The sequence below is a fragment of the Pimephales promelas genome, chromosome 3, assembly GCF_988280905.1.
Source record: "Pimephales promelas chromosome 3, fPimPro1.hap1.1, whole genome shotgun sequence".
In the NCBI taxonomy this organism is placed as follows: Eukaryota; Metazoa; Chordata; class Actinopteri; order Cypriniformes; family Leuciscidae; genus Pimephales; species Pimephales promelas.
Window position 1 is genome coordinate 245,001 of NC_142771.1, and position 7,531 is coordinate 252,531.

The 7,531-nt window shown below is 40.0% G+C and overlaps 1 protein-coding gene across 5 annotated transcripts in view; it reads right to left on the reverse strand.

The window, feature by feature from the left end:
* grin2ba (glutamate receptor, ionotropic, N-methyl D-aspartate 2B, genome duplicate a) overlaps positions 1–6,443 on the reverse strand; it is a 45,410-nt gene extending 38,967 nt beyond the window's left edge. The window contains exons 1-2 of one of the 5 annotated variants that reach the window (XM_039657025.2): positions 6,211–6,443; positions 5,372–5,532 (exon numbers count right to left, since the gene is read on the reverse strand). The gene's annotated coding sequence lies outside the window, so the exon portion shown is untranslated. Of the gene's footprint in view, positions 1–5,371 lie in introns of all 5 variants that reach the window. The other 4 variants (XM_039657023.2, XM_039657022.2, XM_089128093.1 and 1 more) reach the window with 4 other exon arrangements.
* Positions 6,444–7,531: the final 1,088 nt, after the last annotated feature.

Below are 7,531 nucleotides of genomic sequence, written 5' to 3' on the forward strand. Positions count from 1 at the left end.
ACGAAGTTTCCACATAAGAAACACTCTTAGAAGAAAAGGCTCTATATGGAACTTCAAATGGTTCTGGCAGGGGCTTCATATACAGAACCTTTAAGGGTTTCAAATGACAAACGTTCCACACAAAAGACATTCCACAAGACAGACGTTCCAAACAACAGACATTCAACAGAATCATTTGAGGTTCCATATAGAACCTTTTCTTCCAGACGTTAAAAAAGGACAGAAGTTCCAGATAACAGACGTTTAACAACACAACAGACATTCCACATGACAAACGTTTCACAAAGGAAACACTCGGACTAGAAAAGGTTCTATATGGAACCATAAAGGGTTCTGCCAGGTGCTTTATGTACAGAACCTTTCAGAGGTTTCACATGACAAACGTTCCTCATGACATTCCACATGAGAGATATTCCACAAGACAGACGTACCAAAGAACATATTCAACAGAACCATTTGAGGTTCTAAATAGAACTTTTCTTCCAGACGTTCCAAACGACAGACGTTTCCCATGTCAGATGTTTAACAACACAACCTACGTTCTACATGACAAACGTTTCACACAGGAAACACTCGTAGTAGAAAAGGTTCTATACGGAACCATAAAGGGTTCTGCCAGGTGCTTTATATACAGAATTTTTTTCAGGGGTTTCACATGACAAACGTCCCACACAAGAGATATTCCCAATGACAGACGTCGACCAAACGACAGAAACACAACAGAACCATTTGAGGTTCCATATAGAACTTTTCATCCAGACGTTCCACATGACGAAGTTTCCACATAAGAAACACTCTTAGAAGAAAAGGCTCTATATGGAACTTCAAATGGTTCTGGCAGGGGCTTCATATACAGAACCTTTTAAGGGTTTCAAATGACAAACGTTCCACACAAAAGACATTCCACAAGACAGACAAACCAAACAACATAACTTCAACAGAACCATTTGAGGTTCTAGATAGAACTTTTCTTCCAGAAGTTCCAAACGACAGACGTTTCCCACGTCAGATGTTTAACAACACAACCTACGTTCTACATGACAAACGTTTCACACAGGAAACACTCGTAGTAGAAACGGTTCTATATGGAACCATAAAGGGTTCTGCCAGGTGCTTTATATACAGAAACTTTTCAGGGGTTTCACATGACAAACGTCCCACACAAGAGATATTCCCAATGACAGACATCGACCAAACGACAGAAATACAACAGAACCATTTGAGGTTCCATATAGAACTTTTCATCCAGACGTTCCACATGACGAAGTTTCCACATAAGAAACACTCTTAGAAGAAAAGGCTCTATATGGAACTTTAAATGGTTCTGGCAGGGGCTTCATATACAGAACCTTTTAAGGGTTTCAAATGACAAACGTTCCACACAAAAGACATTCCACAAGACAGACGTTCCAAACAACAGACATTCAACAGAACCATTTGAGGTTCCATATAGAACCTTTTCTTCCAGACGTTCCAAACGACAGACGTTTCACGTGAGAATGTTCGTCATGTGGAACGTCTGCCACTCTTAAAAAGAAACACTCTTAGAAGAGTATCAACTGGTTCTGTCAGGCACTTCATCAGGGGCGTAGCCAGGACATTATTTCTGGGGGGGCCAGCTTGTGCCAGTCTTTTATTTGGGGTGGCACTTAATTGTCAAAAACTACTATTACTAAAACTCACACGCGGCTCGTCAGGCCATAAACAATGGATTGAACTCCCTTATGACACTAATAATGTCTAATTGATAAATGTGTGAGTGCAATGTGTCATCATTATGTGAGGGGTTAGGGACCTTAACATGAGACAGGGATGTTTTTGAGTCATTAGTTAGTTCCAATGATCTTTACTTTATAATACGGATCCAAATAATTAGTAATTCCCACAGAAGTATCTAGTAACACTTTCATCTGTGAGCTATTACTTACTAATTATTTGGATCTGTATTATAAAGTGAAGATCATTGGAACTAACTAGTAATGACTCAAGTGTTACTACATGATCTAGTGATGATTTGTGCAACCGTTTGAGATTTTTGGTGAACTTTAGTAACTTTTAGAAAATGTCTTTAGTAACACTTGAGTCATTACTAGTTAGTTCCAATGATCTTCACTTTATAATACGAATCCAAATAATTAGTAATTCCCACAGAAGTAGTAACACTTTCCTCTGTGAGCTATTACTTACTAATTCGTTAATAAGAGTTTATTTTAGTTAATAGTAGTTACTAGATTGTTAATAAACTTTTTCAGTAGTTCTCTGGGAAGTATTAAAAAAATAGAAGTTATTGATTACTTAATAGTGAACTGCCACTTTCGTCTGTGCGCTATTACTTACTAGTTCGTTAATCAGAGTTTCTTGTTAGTTAATAATAGTTACTAGATTGTTAATATTGTGTTACTCATTGGTTCTTGTGTTATTCATTAAGGAACCGTATTCTAAAGTGTGACCCTGAAATGTTCTGTTCGCTTTGTGTCTGCTGTAACAATTACACTCTTAGAAGAAAAGGTTCAATATACCTTAAAAGGTTCTAAAGCGTTACGTATTTGGAACCCTTAAAATGCAATGCATGTGAATGATCACAAAATTTAATATATGGTGGTTAAAAAATGTAATTAATCAATATCAGACGAAGAGTGCCATTTCACTTTTTATCCTCTAAAAATCTGCATGATTAAAATGTGATATTAAGTTACTACAACAGTTTAATAAACAATAATTTAATAACAACTACAAATGTTGCAGAATAATGTAATATATGAATGAATAATAGCCTTTAAAAAACCTTTGAGCCAAAAGGGTTCCTTCTTGTCAGTTTTGAACCTTTTTTAGCATAAAATGTCCTTCGGAGTTGATTAAAGAACCCTATGCTACATTATAGGGGCCGTTTACACCTGGCCACTTCATGCGTTTTCTGTGATCGGATAGCTATCCGATCGTGAAAAGACCTGGTGTAAATGCCCCCCGAAACGCATTCGAGACGGATTTGAATCCGATCACTCAAACCACTTCAGAAGGTGGTCTGGGCCGCATTCCAGACAAAACTGGACAAGTGTAAATGCATCTTGAAACCACATATGTAAATGTTACTACTCCCAAAAGTGCTAAAAAAAGAAACGCGTGAGAGCGTGTTACAGGCTACATGTCATGCTATTTTAGTCAGATATGATACTGCGACGCGCATCATCACCTCAGATGAGCGGCTGAACGCAAGCCAGCGCGCCTCAATCTATCGCAAATCAAAGTGAAAGTAAGTCGTAGACGATTAAAACTACCATCTTCATTAAAAGTAAAGAAACGAAATGATCTTACCAGTTCTGTTGCCGCTCTCTCTTATCGCTGTCTTTGCTGATTTTGAAATTAGCCGATGATCAATAAATTCCAGCTCATATCTGTTGCTTTCGGTCGACGTGCACTTAATTAAATCTGTATAACGCGGGAATTGAAGATCGGATTTATATCCATTTTGCAAAAACACATTTATGTGACCAGGTGTAAATGGAATCGTTTTGATAAATCAGATAGCTATCCGATCTGAGAAAACGCATGAAGTGGCCAGGCGTAAACAGCCCAAGCGCTGTCAGAATGCAGGCACGTTATGTCTCGCACTGTTGAGCGAGACCCAACAAGGGGCGAGAGACCCAACAAAAATCAATGACTTGATTAAAAAATGCATACATTTCAGCTTCCTTTTTAGACCGTTACTGGAGTTTTTATTTTTATTTTTTATTATTATTAAATTTATTTTCCCGTGAGGTTGGGAGGGGGGGCCGGCAGGGGGGCCGAGCCTTGACCAATGGTGGCCGTGGCCCCCCCTGGCCACCATGTAGCTCCGCCCCTGCACTTCATTTACAGAACCTCATCATGGCATCGTTTTATGCATTTAGTTTGAATTTTGTTTTAAATGTTTTTTAGTTTTAAATTAAATGTTATGAAATAAGCAGCTCACAAACATAATTTATCACTAGAAAAAATTAAAGTATGGTGCAAATTTGTAAGACATTTCTCCTTATTTGGCATAAAGCGTTCTTTAAAAGTGAGTCTAGAACTCTAGAGTTATAAATAGAACCCAATCGAGTCCTTCGTACGGAGGCGTATTGCATTCACTTGAGGAAACAAATCTATTCTGTTTTTCCATGAAAAAAAGTTTTGGTCTGTTTTTCTGAATTAACTTGAGACAATCAAGTCATTAATTCAGAGAAACAGAGCAAAAAAAAAATTCCATGAAAAATTATCTTGTAATTTTGAGATAATTAACTCATTAATTCAGGAACACAGAGTAGATTTTTTTCTTCAGGTGAATGCAATACGTAATTCTAGTTTGATTAATCTCAGTTCTCTGCTGCTGTAATGTACAACATGTGACCTTATTAAATATATTCCATCAAAGGATGCATTTATTTGATCAGAAATACAGTAAAAACAGTGTAATATTATTCCAGAGTAAATCAGCTGTTTTCTGTGTGAATATACAGTGAAGTGTAATTTATTCCTGCGATCAAAGCTGAATTTATCATCATTACTCCAGTCTCCAGTGTCGCATGAGGATTTGAAATATTTATGATTAATATCATGATGTTGAAAACAGTTCTATCTTTGTTTATTTGTTTATATCTAGCCTTGATCAAGTCGTTGGCTTCGTCCCCTGGGGAACAGAGCTCAGGGTTATGAACACAGAGGAGAAATCACTGCATTATACTCTCATGTTTATTGGTTATTTCAAGTATTTTTAACGAGCTGCTTAAATGAATTAAAACAAAGGGTTAAACAGTTCTCTTTTAAAACACTTTCTTTTTTCTGAACTAAACATTGTTCTTTTATTTTATGCAAAATGATTTCGACTATAAAACAATAAATCAAAGCCAAATGTTCAACCATAAATCTGTGTAACAAATATTGATTTTGCAAAAGGATTTGAAAGGATTTAAAGTTACGTTAACTCAGATCAGTTTTCGCAGGATGATGTTCGAGTGTTTAAACTTTTAAAGGATTTTTGACCTAATTTACGATGTGATGACTAAAATATGTGATGGGGAAAGGCACTGCCAGTTAACAAAGAGTTGAATCTTGTATGACTTCAAGTTGAAATATTACTTTATTTTGATGAGTTAAAGTAAGGGGAAAACATGTTGCCATGATGCACTGATCATATTTTGTCTCAGTGTAGAGAAACTGAGATGATCATGAGTGAATCCTGCAGGATGAGCGCAAAAAGACCAATTACCAAATAAACACAGATCTGTAGATTTAGAGAAGCGTCTAGAACAGAATCAGGAGTGTGTGTTCTTCTCACTCACTCACACACACACACACACACACACACACACACACACAAACTCTCTCTCTCGCGCGCGCGCACTCACTCACTCACCGAACAGTGTGCGCGCTCCCGTCCTCCGGCGCCCCGTTCACATTCACCTGAGCTGAATCGGCTTCACTCCGCATTTAGTCCATTGTAAAAGAGCAGAAACAGGCGTGTGTGTTTGCGCATCTGGAGAAGCGCCGGAGCCCAGACTCATGAATGAAGAGAGTCTCCTCAGAAGAGAAAGAGAAGAGAAGAGTCTCGTGCAGCCTCAGACACGGCGGATCATGGAGGTGGAGGGGTGACACACACACACACACACACACACACACAGCACCAATGCAACTTTATGTGCTCTCTCTATTAATGAACAGATTAATCACACACACACTGATGACGATGAGCGCTGGCGCGTGAATAACCGCGTAATACCAGAAAGAGCAGCAGATCAATGAATGAAAGATGGAGAAATCACGGGGTATGTGGGATTATGAAGGACTGCACACACACACACACACACACAGGTGAGAGACCAGTAGAATGGAGAGAGAGAGAGAGAGTGTATTATTTCTGATATATAATGTGTGTGATGACCCACAGATACACACACACAGCTGACTAAGGTGAAACACACTCTTTACGTCACATCTATGGGTGTGTGTTCGTGTGGAGTTTGCACACGCACACACACGCGCGCGCGCACACACAGTACAGTGGACGCAAATCAACCTACCTACTGTCAAACACACCAGCCGCGGGATGATGATGATGATGATGAAGAGGAGGAGAAAAGGAAGAAGGTAAGAACACACTCAGTCACAACCCAAAGAAATTATAGATGAGATAGATGGAGAAATAGACGAGCAGGCAGATGATGGACAGAGCGAGCAAATGAAAAGAAAAAGCACCTCCAACGATCACGATGAGGAAGAAGAAGAACAAAAAACGAAAGAAAAACGCGAATACTCCGGCCGCCTCCGTGATGCTGCTCTTTTAGAGGGAGTGTGTGTCCCTCCTCCTGAAAACACCTGCTCACACACACACACACACACACACGCTCACATGCTGCTGTCAGGACACACACGCTGCATCTGTGTGACTGCGCCAAACACACACACACACGCACGCGCGCACGCGCGCACCCGATCAGAGAACAGAGAACAGAGAACAGATCTGCGCCCACTCTCTCTCTCTCTCTCTCTCTCTCTCTCTCTCTCTCTCTCTCTCTCTCTCTCTCTCTCTCTCTGTCACACACACACACACACACGATCAGAGAACAGAGAACAGATCTGTCGCGCGCGCCCACTCTCTCTCTCTCTCTCACAGACACAAGACATAGGCCTACTCTCTCTCTCTCTCTCTCTCTCTCTCTCTCTCTCACACACACACACACACACACACACACACACACTCAATCACACACACAAACTCTCTCTCGCATACATCAGTATTCACTGAGAGACAGCAGTGGTGAGCTACTAGTGTGTGACTCCCTCTGCTGGCAGACCTGTGTAACACACACACACACACACACACACACACGCTGCATGCTAATGGATACTGCTGTCCATTTTTCATGATTATGAGAGTAATTTAAATTAATTTGATTTGATAATAAACTCTAGTTTGAAATATCAAGCCGAATCAGGATGTTTTGGTCACTGAAGCGATGAAATCCAAATCCTCACAGATTTAAGTTCCCGCGCCGTTCTTACGTTAAAAAGAAAAGAAAAACATGGTGTGTGACAGCTCGTTATTTCAGTGTCACCATGACTGACGCTGGTTTTAAAAGTGAAGTTAATAAAGATAATGAGTGTTAACCAACTCCAGGGACTCGTTTCATCATCGTCTCCGCATCCCGGATAGCTCAGAAGAACTCCATATCCAGACTTTAACTCTCTCTTTTCCAGCACAGGTGCTCCTTTGTGCTTAAAGAACATTAAAGAAAAATAGTCCGACACCGTGGTACAACGAGCACACACACACACACACACACACACACACACACACACACACACACACACACACACACACCCACACACACACACACACACACACACACACACACACTCAGACCCTGAAGAGAACAGCCAGATAAATGAGGACCTAAACTAGAGGTATTTCGTATTTCATGGAAGGAGAGCTCGACCGCTTACAGAGAGGCCTTAAAACGGCTAGATCTGCTTATTTATCAACCCTGTTAGAAGAAAATAAACAAAACCTGAGGTA